We start from the raw sequence: 17,603 nt of genomic DNA, 5'->3' as shown, positions 1-17,603 counted from the left end.
CGGCGAAGATGAGGAAACCGCGCTGACATAGATCCCCTGACACGAACAGGAGGGGGGGAGGTTGGGACCCTGTTGGACAGATATGAATTGACAGCATGACCAGGCGCTAGGTGAATGATCAACCCACTACAACCCGCCTGCAACACAAGGGCCCTGTCTGCACCACCTTATGGGACACACTGAGCACGGAGGGGAGGTTCTTTTTCACTCTTTTGACCTTGTATTGTTTATTTGTTGTTATTTGGCATGTTGAGAATGACTTTGGCAACCTTTGAAATTCCACAGCAAGCTAACTTGGATTGTTCTGTTTGCTAATATTTCCTAAGATGTTCAACTGTAATTTGTTGAAATGCCAATAAAAAAACACACACACACACACTTATATATAGTATTAGGGCTCCCAGTTTTCCGTTTGTACTGATTTTTATGGATAAATACAGACAGAAAACTATTTATTTTCCTGTCAGTATTTATTTTAAAACACAGAAAATACGGGAAAATAGGCCTTCTTGGGATGATTTTTTTCTGCTGTCAATCATGAGTGACAGGTCAGTAGCTATACAGATTGAGAGCTTGGAAAGATGAAAGAAAGCAATAGATTTCTTAATTAAGATTGAATAAGTGCAGATTTACAGGTGTTTATGCTATTCTACAATGCAAATGTTTTCAGATAACATTATTGCACTGTATACCGCTGAAACCATTAGGACATTCAAATGCAAGTATACATTTATCATTTAAATATATGTAGAAACATACTCATTGCAGCTTCATTTACATAGTAAACCCAAAATAAAAATGGATAAATCAGAAAAAATATGCTCAAAATAAATATGGATAAATACAGACAGAAATGTTGAAAAATAAGTATCATATAACCGGGAGCCCTATGTATTATGCACAGAACACACATGAGTATCAGGCTGTAGTTCTCTGTAAGACCATTTGTTTGTGGATTGGAGCTATGCTTGAAGGATCTTGTCCCTTTGCATGCATACCCTACATTGTAGATAATACCATGGTAGACCACAGATGCCATATTATTGTCCACTGCTCCAGTGTAGGAGGATAGGCGGCGTTGCTTCCAAACAGTTTGGTACAGAATTAAGTGAACCAGGATTACTCTGTGCCATTGTTGTCTATGGCTTGGATCCCAGTAGAACTGAGTAGGCACAGGTACATGAACTGGGACAATCCTAAGAATCCACAAGGAGGAATTAAACTAGGATGGTTGCAATTCCTGCCATGGTAAGAGAATTTTAGTCTCATTCGAAATATCTTGAGAAGTCTTTGCTCTTACTAAGGTGATTTAAAGCTGGCCAAGCCTCTGTTTTCCTTGTATCGTGCTTCCTGTGTTCCCTGGGTCTGCTCTCTCTCCTCCTAATCATTATGTTTGCATGGTAACCAGGAATGATTATAGGACATGTGTCCGGCTTGGATGTGAAGTTAGCAGGCCTGAAAGTTGATGTTATCAGGTCCCAGCCTCATTCACAATAACAGAGCAGGGACACAGGATTTATGTGTACTCTATCTACAACAACCTAGCAAGGATATTGCAGTACCAAGAAAATGTAATCAAAAATATCTATGAAATGAGAAATCTTAATTCATGCTGATTTGATTACTTAGTAGTCTGAGACCATAAACAACCTCCAGTGCTCTTCAAATGTAAACAGGATAAAATAAAATTACATTCTGACTTCCAGTTAAATAATGATATTTTAGTCATTCTACACCAGGGGTCTCCAACCTTTTCTGTAGTGAGAGCTACTGCTCCTCAAGAAAAGTCCTTCTGAGCTACTAGCAAATTGTATAACTGCACATTTGTGACGATATGTGTTAACATTGCATAATGATCACCCTAAGCAGGATTATCAGTTGTGACCAACTAAGTATTTCAGGCAAGGTTACCAGCAGAAATGCCAGTAAGAGGTTTAGAAGTGTTAAATGCCTCCACCTGACTAATGAAGTAACATTCAAATCTTCATATGCCCTGTGCCACAAAGGACATAATAACAGCAATAGGTCTCCCCAACTCAGCTTGACTTATCAGTCAACTTTCAATTTTAAACCTGTTTTGGAAATGCAACCTTTTGTCTTTGTCACCATATCGTTTTCTGAAAAAAACACATATTTTTCTATCAAATACCACTTTATATTTTGGGTAATCAAACTCCGTTTTCGAAAAGAAAAACCTTTTTTGAAAAAAAACATTTTGCCTATAAAATATACATTTTCATTTTTAAGAACTACAAAGTCCTCAAATATCAGATCCTCATTTTCATGGAGTATTCACATGTATAAAGGCCTTAAATGGACTTACTGCTTTGAATTCCCAGGTATTATATTCAAAATAAACATTCACTATAGCAACAAAGATGTCTGTATTATGACAATAATGCTCATCATTATATCAGAGCCACAATTGCGCCAAAGCTGGACACCATAAGGGCAAGGGTGGCAACCATATATCAGTTGTGTCCATTATTATGCAAGAGTGGGCCAAAATGATGTCAGGGGTGGCTTAAAGTAGGCCAGTCATGCTCTTAATATGTCAGTGATGGCTGCCAGTATGCCACAACTAGATTCACAATGCCCAAAATTGTCAAGAATGACCATCATTATGACAATCCCGCTATTAGGCCATGAATGGACACAATTGTGCCAGAGATAAAAACCTTATGACGGGGCCTCCTATACACACATAACAGTCCTTGACATCAGGCGTAGCTTCCAGGAAGCAATAGTATTTATTATAGACACTGTTGGAAAACATTTTGCCTTCCTCCTCCTCTTTTTACTGAATTCTTTTTGATGGCCTTAGGATTCTGAGCACTTTACGACTGCTGATCAGTGCTTCTCCTCTAAACATGGTGGCATTGGTATATACATGACTGGCATATTTAGTTTACTTGCAAGTCCCTTGTACAGTGGTACACCATATACCCAGGGCTTGTAATCTAAATGCTACTAGTGGCCCGGCAAAACACTGGTTTTGCCACCCACACAATTAGCCTTTCAAACCAGTGGTGTAACGAAACTTGAGCCCACCCCCCCTGCAAAGTGCAAGGAGGGGCCCCCTTCCAGATTTACTCAGGAGCTCTCAGGACAGGATGCACTGAGGGGGTGGGGGGGCTGGACCTCAGGGGCCCCCCTGCACTGTGGGGGCCTATGTAACTCCACTGTTTCAAACCTGTCTGAGGCCTGCCATTGCAAGGCCTGTGTGTGCAGTCTACTGCCACGTCGATTTGGCATTCCAAACTACTTGCCAAGCCTTAAACTCCCCTTTTATTACACACACATCACCCCTAAGTTAGGCCCTAAGTAGCCCTAAGGGCAGGGTGCACTGTAAGTAAAAGAGTCGACAGGTACTTTTAGGTTTTGAATGTCCTGGTAGTGACAAACACCCAAAGTCGGTTTTCACTACTGAGAGGCATACTCCTCTCGTAGGCTAGCATTGGGAATTCCTTAATAAACTTTAAGGTGTAATTCCTCATTAGAAAGGAGCAGCTGCATCACATTTCATATCCTTGGCATGATAATGATAAATCCTCTTTACTGGTAAAGTTTGATTTAACTGTACTATTTTAGAAATTCCACTTTTAGAAAGCGTGCATTTCTCTGCTCTTACTACTCTGTGTGCCTTACAGCCTCTCTCCAATACAAGTCTGGGGTGGTTGACAGCAACACTTTACGCATTCCCTCTAGACATCCACAACCACAGGAAGGGTGGGTGTGACAGAGAACTCTGCATTCATCTGCATTCTGATAGCTCTTCCTGGGCAGGAAGCGGGGGGGGGGAGCCGACACTTACACCTGAATAGGCAATGTCCTGATTCCCACACAAAGGGCTGATTACCCCCTATTGGTAGTCTGGAGCCAGGGCTGGAAAGAAAGGGGGACCTGCACACTTTAATGGCCTGCTTTGAAGATACCCCCACTTCGAAGGCACAACTGGGTATAAGTACTGGGCCTCTGACCCAACCAAGACGATACACTACTGGACCTGAGAAGAACTCTGCCAAGAGTAAATACTACTGTGCTACAAGGATTGTCACTCTGCTTGACTGCTGCTCTGGAAGAACTGCTTTTATGTTTTGCTGTGCTGCCCTGCTGCCTGCTGATCTCTGCCTGGTTGAGACAAGTATTAGCCCCAACTCAATTGAAGCCAGAGTGACTCCAAGAGCTTGCTGGCTTACCCCCTGTTCTGAAGTCTCAGGGCCATCAAAGACTTCCTTCAACCCTTCAACAGTACCTGGACTCTGCCATCTGTGAGTCCTGCCCTGCCAAGTGGAACCAATCCAGTCCTGGGCCCTTGAAGAGTGATTTCTGCTGTACAGAATCTCAGAATCGCAGCAGTGACAACTTTTTGCTAATCGGAACTGAGTCATTGCGGTTGGACGCTGACACAGGAGCCGACCTACGACATCGAAACGATGGACTGCGTGGTTCAATGATGACAGACAGCACTGCTCGATGACAACGCATCGTCTGCATCATAAAGGGGTTTGTTGGTGAAGCCTTCATCGCCTGCTTGGATCCGAACCCAACGCATCGAGTCATCGATGTCAAAGATTCCTCCATCCAAGGTATTTTTTCAGTGGGACCTGCGTGAGTCCTGTAGCCGGCCTGCCCTCCATCGCGGTTGGCCTGAACTTTGGATTTACCCCAGTCTAGCGTGACCTCAAGTAACCCCTAAGCGCTATTTGCTTCAAAGCCCTACATTTTGTTTTAATCTTTAAAAATTCATAACTCCAGTTCTGCAGTTGGTGCCAAAAGCCACGCAAGGCAGTCCGCTTCACAGGAAGCGTCCCGTCATTGGGCTTCACTTCCTGTGAAGCAGACAGGCTTGTGCAGCTTTTGCCAAGAACTGCAGTGCCATCTAGGGTTTAACAGCCTGCTCATTCCGTGTAACAGCTCCCAGACTTGGGGAGTACTGTTGATCAATTTATTGATCTTATACGTGGAGGATTTTACCACAAAGAAATACATTCTTTGTTATCTACACGGATTGGGAATAATTGATGAAGGAAACCCCTTAGAAGTACCTAATACTCCACCTTGACACACTTGAGCTGGATGAGTTACATCCTTATTGCCCTGAAGAAGTCCATTGTTATGGACGAAATGCGTTGGCTGTCTTCGCTTTATATGTGTGATGCTTTTTAAGAGAAGAAAAGAAAGACAAGAATTACATAAAATCTTCTCACCTGACAGGTGTTTCTCCCCCTTATTTTGTGTTATTATTGAAGTGGTGCACCTCTACGCTTTGTATTATTTGAAACGTATCCTGGGGATTGCACTTTGGCAGCAGGTGCTTGTAGTGTGTGCACATGCCCTTAATTCTTTGGAAAATCACACTTTTGGAAAACGGGTCAGGTGCGGCAATTACGGTCCACTGCCTTTGAGATACAGTACATTATATTTGAGTGTAATAGTCTGCAAAAACCTCAGTCATGCACGACCCCCTCTAACGAGTTCTCCCATCTCACAAAGAATGAATGAAATCAATGTATTCAAAAGCAGTAAATATCCATATAATTATTCAGTCTGAATATGCAAATTATAAGGAAAAAGCTGCAAAATCTAACAAGATACAGAGCACAGAGTCCAAAGTAAATAGGTTCCATAAAGGAACTTCCCTAAACTAAATAAAGCTTCGAAAGTGTCAAGAGCAAGTTAAAAAAAGAAGGTGTCAGCATCAGAAAAACCCAATTAAGGCTCTTGAGGGTGAAACGGACATTCAAGCATGAAGCTCTACACCCTTGGCAAGGGGAATCTACATAATTGAGAGGTCTTCCCACGGCAAAGTCAGGACAGAATCTGCTAACTTATCATACTAGTAATAGACAGTAGAAAGTTCTGGAAGCGCCATCTCACCCACTCCCTCTGGACGGTCCAATCAGAAGGTGAGGTTCTCTGGGTGCAGGTAAACTTCCCTGGTTTCCAGTGCGGAACAAAAACTGTGCAGCTGTGTGGCCTTGAAGTTGGTAACAATCAGTCTTGCCTGTTACAGGAGTCTCTTTCCCATCCCTACTTGCCACATGTCCACGGCCAAAATCTTAATTAGACCAGCTAACTTTCACAGTTCTCTACAATAAACAATGACTATATACTTAGAAACGAGCACTGCTCGGTAAGGCACATGCAGAGGAGAGAAGACATGAAACTTGCTATGGATTTATTAAAGAAACAACTTGAGTGACTGAGGCCTAGAACGAAATCATGTCAGCCACGAGAGCAAAGATGGCAGCCTAGGAATACAGTTAGCATGAGAGAATGCAATGATTATAGTATGATTATATGTGTGGCTCCTACTACGTGTAAATGCAGTTACCCAACATTAATTGATTAATATGATGCTCCCGGATTAACGTGTAAATATGATGCATGAAAAGTTAAATTGCACTACAGCAATATTATTTTATGTGCATCAGCCGCTGTAAAGTAAACGTTAAATTGCATTTTGCACACATGCACCATGACTGCGGACAAAAACCTGCCTTTACTTGGAGCGGTCTGAACACATTATCAGTTTGTTGGCTAGTATCCGACATTTGTCGTAGTCAACCATCCTGCTCCACACCCTGCTTACACAGTAGTCCGTTTATTGGGTCCATCATTAATGCCAAGTTGAGCACAAAACAATCTCTTGTTTTATCAAACGAGCTCATGAGCCAGCGCCCATTGCGTCATTTGTCCTGGAGACTTAAAAGCTTGCCTTTACTTTGCCTTTTTTGCTTTGGAACCTACAGCTAGCAATTTTGTGTTTGCTGAATATTCGTTTTTCCTTCCGAGCCCTCGAGTTTTTGCTGACAGGTGCTAAAGCCGTATTGCACTCACTCTGTTTACGACAGTTTTGCATAGCTGTCGTCATTGGTTTGTCATGGGGTAAATACATAGCTGTCTGCCATGGTCAGCCATAAGGTCCTCTGCAGTAGCTTGCTTGGGTAGTAGGCTTATAGGTCTCAGGGAGAAAATACACCTCATTTTCAGTCATGCTGAATGCACTTTCTGCCTCACATGCCAGTTGAGTGAGTGCAGCAGCAGGTCCCTTCCCCAAGGGCAATAATGGCGTTTGTACGCCAAGCCCTGTGCTTTCATGAAATGTGTGGGATGTAGGAGATAAACAAAAACAGTCTGCTCTTGTGTTTTACCCCAGCAAACGTATAAATAAAGCTGTGCTTTTACAGACAAGTGGGGAGGGATGTGGAACAATACTGAGGGTGTAAGGGTGGTATTTGATAGGCGAAGCAGCACATGATTGAGAGAGCACAAAACCCACATGCACTCTCATGCAATGCTGAATAAAAAAGAAAAAAATATTTCCCTGAATGTGAGCAGTGTAAGGATACAAGTCATCCAATCAAACGCATGGTAAAGAAGCTATGCTGTAGGAGAGGGACAAACACAAGAAGATGAAGAAAAACAACTAAATAAGAAGCAAGCAAATGAAAGTGGCATGAAAGTCAACCAATGGTAAGCAATGGGCTGGCACGAAGCACATTGTAGGGTTTTTGTATGGTCCACAAGAGACCTTTCGACAATAGAGGGATAAAAGCACTCTATAGGCAAGACCTAAAAAATTGACTGCTCCCAGGGATGTCTGTCGCTCACATGCTGAAATTGAGAGCTATGTATCACAGACATCTTTATCACTGAATATCACACTCTTTGAGGTTTCGATATCCAATCAATGGTATGCAAATACCATTTGTAGTTGGAAACCACTAATACATATCCTTGTGAGTTGTAAAGAAGGAGGAACTGGCAAGGATGTGTCTCCTGTGCCTGCTGCCATAAACGCATTGAATCTGGAGGTGCAAACATCCAGCGTCCAATGGCAAAGGAAAATGTCTGATGGAATCAATGGCAAGTCCGGCCCTGGTGTCCTAGGATGCTAATTTTCCACCACAATAACAAATACACAAATTAAATATCATCACTGTTACATCTTCTGCTGCCAACAGATTTACTTCTAATTCTTTTCACGTCATTTTAAGCATTCACATTTGGCATCACCCATTAGGACATGAATCGCTCCTTATTTCAAATCCAAATTTCAACACGGTTTACCGTGCATATCATTATAAACTTTCTTCTAACTTTAGTCACTTGTCTTCTCTCTCCTTAAAAGCAAGGTGCTCACCTGAATACCCAAATCTGACTCTTATCTACATATACATCCAAACAGTGAGCCACCTAAGAAATATCCGCAATCTTACTAAATAACGCACAAAACTTTCCCCCGTAACATCGGTGCCACCATCTCTGATGAACCAGTAGAATGTTAACATCTGACTCTACCCTCAGCCACGGTCCTGACCAAAGTCTTCACTCACACATTTCCAGTAGAATAGACATTATTCACCACCAGACTGTAATTCACTCTCTTGGCTGTTTCATTCTGGGGTCTTTTCCTTCATCCCTACCTCTGAGCCACTAAGTTCATCCTCTCCTCCAAAACTGGGATTACCTCTACGTCCCTCCTCCTCGACCCAGTCATAAACACATGAGCCGTAGTGTCCTGAGTTGTTGGAGTCCATGGAACATCAGATTGAGTTTCTTTTGGACATTGCTTTTGATTTGGTCAGAGCTTTGGCCTTGTCCTGCCAGGTGCAACTGCTGCTGAAGTGGTGGAACTCGGATGTAGTATCAACGGGTTGCGCCTGGTCGCAATGGAAGCACCACAGGATAAGGTCGAAGCTCTGACCGAATCAAAAGCAATGTTCGAAAGAAACTCAGTCTGACGTTCCTCCAACAACCCAGGACAATGCGGCTCATGGGATTATGACTGGATCGAGGACGAGTAGGATTAAGTGTAATGAGGATTACCGGTATGTAATCAGGACATTACCCATCTAGCAATCCACTTCCAAATTACTAGGACACAATCAATTTGTCCAAATTCGGAAATTATGGACTAAAACTATTGAGGTTAGTTGCCAACTCCCAAAACTAACCCACAAAGAAACTAATACCTTACCACCACACAATATCTTGGACACACATGAATATTTATTTTTATCATGAACGTATCCAAAATATGATTTTTGAGATTTTATGGACTAATTATTAAGGCCTGGAGAAATGATGTCTGTAATGAAACACAATAATTAATATTAAATGTATATTCGTATTGAATAATGTATGAGTACCTCCAACTGTTTTCTTCAACACACAGAAACGGAACCTGTGCAGATAATAACACACTTTATAAATGCCATCTACTGTAATCCTACTTCAGTGTCCAAACAGAGACAACACCATTACGATGGACTATGCATGCATTGTTGTAAATTGGCAGCGAGTCGATTTTAGAACTTGGCAGTTGGAACCTGGACACCAAGTGATTGGTAAGTGTCATTCTGCGGCGCTTGCTGTTGGTTTTTAGGTCGAGGACTACCGGTCTGACGAAGGCAGAACCGGAAGTCGGAGATTTAATGTTTTCTAGAGTGGCTATTTAGCCCGCCTCTCTTTTAGCTTCTCCTCCATTGGCTGGCTTCCTAAACGGAGGCCAGCCATTGGAGGAGAGAGCCGTCCCTCCAAATAGGCTCCGTCTTTTTTCAGATTCGGGGGCGTGTTCCTTGCTGTTCTTTCCACTTTTTAGCCACGCCCTTTTAGAACAGCAGGAACACGCCCCCGAATCCGAAAAAGTTTCGAAGCTTTCATCCGCCATTTTTTGAGGACTGCCTTCAGTGAGATGACGTTATTGGCCAGCGCCGCCGGTATTGTTCTGTTTTCACTCCCCGTCCCTCTTTCTCTGCCCCCTGCCTCTCCTTCCGTTACCTCTGTCTGCCTGTATTTCCATCCCTCTCCTGTTCAGCTCCTCTCTCGTTCAGTATTCTGTGTTCCCGGCCATCCTCTTGGCGACAGCAGTAGTTCCGGTACAGGGAGGCGATCTGTTGGCAGTGCTCTGTTTTACTGTGCTGCTGACAGGCAGATCTCGTGAAAGACTCCAGTTCCCGTGTCAGAGGAGTCGAGATGCAGGGGCGGATGGCGGGGGCCGGCAAGAGCCTGAAGGTGAACAGTAGTGGGGAGGGGAAGTCACTAAGCCGTATGCCCAAATAAACTCTTGAAGTCTCCGTCCGATACACACGGGTTCCTACTCTGCCGCCCTTTTCTTTGTGCAAAAGGGAGAAGTTGTATTGATGCGTCTTAGTTTTCGCACTTCCGGTAGCTTCAAGAGCAGTAACAGAAAGAATACCAATATGGCGACAGCAGTAGTTCCGGTACAGGGAGGCGATCTGTTGGCAGTGCTCTGTTTTACTGTGCTGCTGACAGGCAGATCTCGTGAAAGACTCCAGTTCCCGTGTCAGAGGAGTCGATATGCAGGGGCGGATGGCGGGGGCCGGCAAGAGCCTGAAGGTGAACAGTAGTAGGGAGGGGAAGTCACTAAGCCGTATGCCCAAATAAACTCTTGAAGTCTCCATCCGATACACACGCGTTCCTACTCTGCCGCCCTTTTCTTTGTGCATTTTGCCTCTTTAACCTCCACACCTTTGTTCAAAACATCTTCCACCCCGCCTCTGACCTTTACAATCTCCTCACAGCGTTGCTCCCCTTACAACTGTTTCTGATAATCCCGTTCTGCACCTGCTTCTTCTTGCATTTATATCTTCTCTCCACCCAGCTGCCCCTTTCTGTATTGATTCCCCGCTACCCCTTACCACCGCTGTTCACTGTTTGTCTCTGTTTGCGCTCTCACCTTGGAACGTAGGTGCTCTGTAAGACTGTTGGACACCCTTCGGACAGTCCCTAGCTTTTTGGGTAAAACCTGCTGTATTGTATGTAGGATTTTCGAGCACATGCACGCAGTGTCGTTATAAATTGTATTTTTTTTTTTAAACATTTCATTTTTATTAAGACCTCTACTGAGATCAACAATTCGTCTAATATAGTACTTAAAACATTGTTTTATAACCTCTATGCAGTCAGAAAAGTTTCAAAAACGAGTTAAAAATGTACAAACATTATAGCAGGATGCACTCCGCAGCATAAGCGGTAAGCTCGGTTCTTGATTTGCCCTTCACAATTCCTTCCTGTATTGTGAGCAGCAGCAGCACACACAGCACTTTCTAGTGCATGAGCTGGAACCCACGCTCACCCTGTGCTCCGTCTCCGCTCTGGATTTTGGTGAAGTTGCAGTGTGCGCGCGCAGCGTGTTTTCTAGCTCTGTTTCCTGCTCCCTACCATTTGAGCCCAGTGCAGGATGTTACGTTCAGCCTCCGTCTTGAGCTGCCTGACTCGGCCCCACACTCCTCATCTCTATCTCACTACCTCACTCTCTCTCTCAAATACACTAAGTCACTTACACTCACTCTTTCACTACCTCACTCTATCTCACTACTTCACTACATCACTCTCTGTTTCTATCTTAATACCTCACAACATCCCTCACTACCTCACGCTCTTTCACTACCTCAATCTTTCGCTATCTCACATCACTCACTGTTTCTATCTCACTACGTCAGAAAATACCTCACTCACTAACTCACTCTTTCACTACCTCACTCTCTATCTACCTCACTCTCTCTCACTACCTCACTCTCTATTTCAATACCTCTCTCTCTCTCTCTCTCACCACTTCACTCTCTTTCTGCTAATGCAATAGGTATCACATATGCAAAAAAAAAACTAATGCCAATAGAAATGACAATGCCATTTATTTAGGGATACAAAAATGATAAAAAAAATAATGAGCAATACCAATAGCTCTACCTATAATATTGCCGAGACCATTGCATTGTAAATGCTTGTTATGCCTGGGATTGGTAAGGTAGTTTAGTAACACTTATTGCGGCTTTTGTATTTTGGAATTTGTGTTGGCCAACTTAGATTTCTATGTGATTCATATATAAATTGCAATTTATATAGGCGGGTAATGAGGAGAATTTTCTCTATCTGAATTGATTTGAACGGCACATCGTACTAAAGGTACCTTAAGTGCTACTTTGATTATAATACTGCATATTCTGCACTATTTTTGGCATGCCTGTTTTCAGCACACTTCGTAGGATGTGTTGCTTTTGTAGTGGTACCAATTTGAGACTCGATAAAGCACAACCGGCCCCCCCAGAGGGGACACCTAATAGGGATATGTATATTAAGTATGGTCTTTCTTCTATAATGTACAGCACATTATGAAATAAATACACTCGTAAGGATTCTGAGTTGCGTTGGCCTATGCATGGGTCATTTGATTTACGAAAGATTGAGTATGTGGAACAATGTATGTTTAAGCGAAAGACTAGGCAAGATATGTTTGACTGTGTACGAATGTGGGAGAAAGAAGTGCGTGAACGAATGAAGCGTGAGCAAGCCTTGATTGAAAAAGAACAGCGAAAGAACATTTATGCAAAAGCATTAGAGTTGAAAAACAAAGAAATAAAAGAGTTAAAAGAGAGAGAAGATAGGAAGCACAATTTACAGGTAACTGGCCAATACGCTGTTCGGCGGCCCCTTTATCCTATACTTAATAAACCACAAGATGATTTCTTATTATTAGATCGTCCTCCACCTCCGTATACTGTTCCTTCTGCCCCTCATGAGTCAGATGAGGACTCTAGTTCGGAGGAACACAAGGCACGAGAAACTCGTTCTATGTTGACTGCTGAGCGTGCATCCCAGCTTAGATCTGCTGCTCGTAAAGCAGTTCGTAGCACTGCCCCCGCCTCTGAACTTTTAGATAGTATGAAAGGGTGGCAGGAAAGGGAGCAGCTGTATTTTACTGAGGTGTTTGCCGCAGAGGTCCTTGAGCTGTTTAGGAAATATTCTGAGGAGTTAGAGCCTGACGATGTAGCAGTTAATTGTAAGCAAATGCGTGATGGTCTTTTTGTTTTCCCCCAGGTGAATGATACAATCAGGCGTTTGGTTAAACTGCGTGTTGATGCAGTCCGTTTGTGAGAGGAGAAAAAGGCTGCAGACGTAGCTGCACAGACATCTCAGACCAGCATGGCACAAGCTTCTATCTTCGGAACAGATAAGACTATTATAGTTCATGCGAAACCTATGCGGGTGTCCGCGCCTTTGTATGTTCCTTCTAAAGGACAGGGTACAAGTGATGATAAGGCCTCTATTGATGCAAAGGGTTATTTTATTTATAATTGGGTTTACACTCCTTGGAATAGGGCGGATGTCATGGCACTTAAAACTGCATTGCCTGATCTGCGGAAAAATCAAGCCGCTTTTTATGAGGAAGTTGAGGGTGCTATTAGCTCTTGTACTATGACTTTGCCTGATATTGATTTATTTTTCGGATTGATATTACCGCCTGATATGTGGAGAACTGTTCATAAAATTGATGATCGTGCAGCTTTTGGGGCGTTATGGAAAGACTTAAAACAAATGGATGTAGAAAGGGAACCCGCACAGAAGCCATGTCAGTTAATTTTAGTTCTTCCCGCAGCTATATTAGTTAAGTTAAAAACGATTATTCTATTTGTGAGAAAGCTAGGTTGGCTGGGTCATAGAAGAAAGGATTTGCCGGGGGATTGTATCGTCATTAATTTTAGGGATAGGCGGGTGGTTCAACATATATGCAATTGGCCAGCTCATTATGGTGAGAGTGATATTCTCACCAGGGATTTGAGTTTTTTCTACCCCCAATCCCCACTCTTATCGCCAACTACCTGTCATAGGGGTATAGCGAATGTGGAACTGATGGAAGGGACAAGAACCAGATATAACATTCCGAATTTTAATTACTTTGATAAACTTCCTGAACTGGAAAGGGTGGATTGACTTCGGCTGGAGGACAGGTTACCTAATAATATGAGTAATATATCTACTTTTGGTGTATACTTAGATAACTTGAATCTAGATGGTGACGTGAACGAAGAAGCTCCCTCCAGCCTTATTCAGATTACCCACCATGAGGAATTTACGGAAAAGGATCTTGAACCTGTAGCTACTAAAGACGATCCATCTCTGAAAATATTATTTTGGAATGTTGCTGGTCTGCGCGCAAAGGTTGCGAATGGCATCTGGCTCGATTTTGCGCATAATTTTGGCATTTTATGCTTACAGGAAACATGGGCGCAACTTGAACTTCACGTCGAGGGCTATAAAACATATTTTTCCCCGGCACTGCCCTCTCCTTCTGGTCGAGCAAAAGGTGGTTTGACCATCTTTATATCTAATCTTTTACAATTTATAAGTATAGTCCCTATCAAACTGGACTTAAACTTCCAAATACTTATTTTACATCAGAACAATACTAAGGCCCTTGTAATAGTGAACTTTTATAATAATCTTTCTGTGGATGGCTTAATAAAGGTGATGAAGGAAATACACTCATGCCTCCAAGAATTATCCAATAAGGTACACAAGGAGCTGGCTATAATTTGGGGTGGGGATTTTAATCAAAGTCTCTGTAACCAGAGCGTAAATACAGTCTGCGGTATTGTGGACGAAAATGGCAACCCGTTTACTCATTTTTCCCACACTTCAGTTGGCCACTACTTGAACGGAACTATCTGTGGTTTGGATCTTGCTCTTGTCAATGATCTGGTGAACCCTCCTATACCCGTCATCCCTACTTTCAATGGCAGAGGCAGGCTAAGCACAATTGATTTTATTTTTCTCTCTGTGCTAGCCGGAAAGGAATTACTCAATTGTAAAACCCATGATGTCGCTATTAGCGACCACTACCCAAATAGTATTACCCTAAAAACCATCAAAAAATGTGAGAGGCTTAATATCAAGACGACCCTAAGCCAAAATAAGCTAACAATAGATAGATTAAATGGCTACTCTCTAAGGTGGGAAAAAGTGGATCAGGAGGCTATTACAGCAACACTGGTTGTAAATCAAAGATCAGTGATTGACAAATGCCTTGATCCAGCCACTTCTAACAAGAGAATTATGGCAAATTTCGCAATATTGCTAACAGCAATAAAGGGAATTATATTTGTTAACACAGAAACTGGCCCAAATAAAACCAAGGGATGGTTTGATAGTTCCTGCACAAAAGCTTACCAGAACCTGAAAGCCGCCCTCCATAAAAAGGTCAGAAACTCAAAGGAAATTGCAGCTTCCAGGAAAATTTATAATCAGGCCTTAAGATGCAGGAAGTACAACCTGAAAAAAGATCTCTGGGACCAACTCCATAAATCATGCACTCTGAGGGATAGTGCCGCCTTCTGGAAGGTTGTGAAGTCCCCTTTTCTCTCAGATACAGCGACTAATCCTAGTATCGATGTTACAATTGACGAACAACTATGGGTTGATTATTTTGAGCAGATATTCAGCCTTCCTTCAATTGAAACACATTCAAATTTACCCGGGTCAAAAGCAACTTCCTTCCCCTTGCCTATTGATATATCATATGAGGAGGTGGAGTTTGCCCTAATGGCTAGTAAAAACGGTAAAGCCCCAGGCCCCGACGGGGTCCCAATTGATCTTTTTAAATTCACTTCGGATTTATGGCTGCCAATTTTAACTAGGGTTCTCCAAGCATCCTGCGCTCTGGGACTTATTGATTCGTGGTCCCAATCAATTCTCGTGCCCATCTTTAAAAAAGGGGATCGCCAATTACCATCATGCTATCGCCCTATTTCCCTCTTGAATTCGCTGGGGAAAGTGGCTGGTCGTGTTATCTTGGAACGCCTCCAGCAATGGGCATCAGATAATAAAGCTCTATCTGACTTGCAATTTGGGTTTCGCGAGGGCATGGGGACAACAGAGCAAGCCCTTAATCTATCTTTATTAATTGGTAAATATGTAAATGCCAAAGGGGGTGCCCTATATATGGCGCATGTTGATCTCTCATCAGCATTTGATTGTGTTAACCATACTAAACTGTGGACTATCTTAGCGGACATGGGAATAGAGGAGGCCCTCATAACTTTTCTCCGTGAATTATATTCAGATGCCACAGCTAGAGTTAGATACGGCCTTGGGGGCGAGTTAACAAAGTCGTTCAAGGTAGAGCGCGGGGTAAGGCAGGGATGCGTCCTGGCACCCTTTTTATTCAATCTATACACTAATGGCCTGGAAAAAGCCATGCTAACAGGGTCGCAGGACCTTCCCACTATAAACAATCGCCCAATACCGGCTCTACTCTATGCGGACGACGCTGTAATTTTAGCTCGTACCCCCATGGAATTACAGCGTGCTCTCTTGAAATACCATACTTTCATGGCCAACCTCGACCTGAAGATCAACACTAAAAAAACCTTTGTAATGTCAGCTGGGTCGAGGAGCAAGAACACAAAGACCATGTTTATTGAAAACCAAAAATTAGAGAGCACAATCATGTATCCGTATCTGGGTATTGTATTTGATCACAAATGCTCCTGGAAGTATGCTATTGAATCCAGGAAACTCATCTTCATGAGAACAACAGTTGCCTTGGCTAATTTTGCCAATAAATTAGGTAGACGACCTACGCTAGAACGTTTAGAAATATATAGGGCAAAATGCATAGGTGCCGTAATATATGGGGCTGGTGTTTGGGGATATGCCAAGGTTGCGGAGGTGCAAAGGGTGGAAAACAGTTTTCTTAGATTTCTACTGGCAGTCCCCCGGGGCTTGTCGACCTATGCATGTCACCTGGAACTGGGTTTGTCTTATCTAACAGATCTCATTAGGATCCAACCCTTGCTCCTTTGGCATCGCATCTGGTCGTCCAATGAAACTACTCTTTGCCGAGGGTTCATAGAGGACTGTATTTCTCTAGATAACGCACACAAGATCGGCTGGATTGCTTATATTAAGAGATTCCTTAGCGACCTTGGCATGCTGCAATATTATTACTCTCCCACCCTAATTGTGGCAATCCCGAGAAAACAGCTTAAAAAGGTTTGTTTGGTGCCCTTAGAATCTTTGAGGCTGTCTAGCGAGGTCTCTAAAGTCACTGTGCAACATTCGCTACAAATCCAAACAACCCTGGCAGTTCAGCCCTATTTAACTTTTAACTTTTCGGGCTATGAAAGATTCCTGCTAGTTAGATTCAGACTAAATATTTTCCATCACCTGGTCACTTTTCCCAAAATTAACACCTGGGAAAATCCCCTGCAACCCTGCCCTTGTGATGAGGTCTCTCCTCAAACCACGATTCACATAACATTGTTTTGTAAATTTTATCTGGATTTGAGGAAACAGTGGCTCATACCGATTTTAAAAGTATGGGGTCTGCGTAGGTGTCGCCCTGCATTTCTTGCCCTTCAATTTTTGGATGCTGAGCCGTTTGCCAAATCGATAGTTAATTTTCTGAAATTAGTTGTTAGGCATAGGCAGAATTTGGAGTAATACGGGTTGTATCGTGCCAATGCCTCTAGTGGCTACGCTTTCCCTCAATTGGTGCATTGGTTTCTTTTAAATCGTTCTTTTCTAACATAATGTTTTTAGATCATTGACATAGGAAGTAACACAGGTTGCACTGTGCCAACGCATCTAGTGGCTATGCTTTGTTCCAATTTCGGCCTATTGGTCTCTTTTAAATTGTTCTTTTTTAACAAAATGTTTTTAAGACCATTGTCATAGGAACCATATCTTAAGATAAATATTTTTCTGTCTCTCTTTGATAGAAGACTGAAAGTAATGTACTGTGTCAAAATGAATTTGCCACTATTATGAATGATGTATTAAGTACGTATTAT

This window comes from Triturus cristatus, chromosome 8, assembly GCF_964204655.1.
Source record: "Triturus cristatus chromosome 8, aTriCri1.1, whole genome shotgun sequence".
Lineage (NCBI taxonomy): Eukaryota > Metazoa > Chordata > Amphibia > Caudata > Salamandridae > Triturus > Triturus cristatus.
This window is presented reverse-complemented; position numbering follows the sequence as displayed.